This window comes from Tauraco erythrolophus, chromosome Z (genome assembly GCF_009769465.1).
Source record: "Tauraco erythrolophus isolate bTauEry1 chromosome Z, bTauEry1.pri, whole genome shotgun sequence".
Taxonomy (NCBI): domain Eukaryota; kingdom Metazoa; phylum Chordata; class Aves; order Musophagiformes; family Musophagidae; genus Tauraco; species Tauraco erythrolophus.
Window position 1 is genome coordinate 81,769,717 of NC_141496.1, and position 1,105 is coordinate 81,770,821.

Sequence of the window (1,105 nt, forward strand, 5' to 3'; positions counted from 1 at the left end):
CTTTTTTTTTTTTTTTTTTTTTCCCAGTGTGCCTCCATAGGGCTGCTTGCAGGTAGTTTGAAGGCTGATTCTGACAGTGATGGAAACATGAATAAGGTATTGAAATGGTTAATACATGAAGAAGGTTTTGAAGTGATGCTGCTATCCTGCAAGGATCCTCAAACCTGTCAGTGTATTCTATCTTAGAGTTATTTTATATCTAATACTTCTAAAGGACATTTTTTCCAGCCAAATTATTGACAGGAATACATGCCTCTCCATAAGTTAACATTAGCTTTACACCAGTTCATCAGCTTGCCTCCGTTGCGCCATATGGCACAATATTTACATTAACTCCTGATTTGAGTTCCCATGTGTTTTATGTTCAAACCCAGGAAATCATACAAATTATAGCCAGAAAGACATACTAGGTTTATTGCCAAAACAATGTAGAGCATTCCCTACACGGCATTTCCATGTGCTCTCTGCATTCTAATTTAAATGGCTTGAGCAACAGATCTCCCTGTTAAGAAAGCTGTTTCAGTTTTGTATAATTGTCACGGTCAAGAAGCTTTTCCCACTTTGCCTAGGGTAGTCCTCCTATTCTTAAGTATACTCTATGTCTAATACTAAGTAATTATCGTAATATTAAGTAATTATTTGAGTTTTGGAGTTTATGGCCTTCAAATATTTGGAGATACGAGGTAGGATAGCAAAATGTACAAGCATGCAATATCTTTTTATGTTACTTCTGTTATGCTGCTGGTTAGTTTGACTGCCAGGCTTCCCCTATATTTTTTTGAATTGTAATTCTGTTAATGAAGAATTGAATAAATAACTTTACATATCTGAATGGTTTCTAGAAAAATAATCTCTCGCTTTTCATAGTAGTAATCTTCCACTTTTATGGATCGTATTAAGTTATATTTCATTACCCTAAATTGCTCTTACTGACTTTGTCATTTGTTTGAGACAGGATAAGGAGAGACTAGCTTGTCATTACTGCTGCCATGTTTTTTGTGGAAATGTAGTAACTCCTTTATACTGGTGTCTGTGCTTAAAAAGACACTTAAAATGAAAAATAAAATAATAAAAAAAACCCCTTTAAAATATTCTGTAAAAAAAA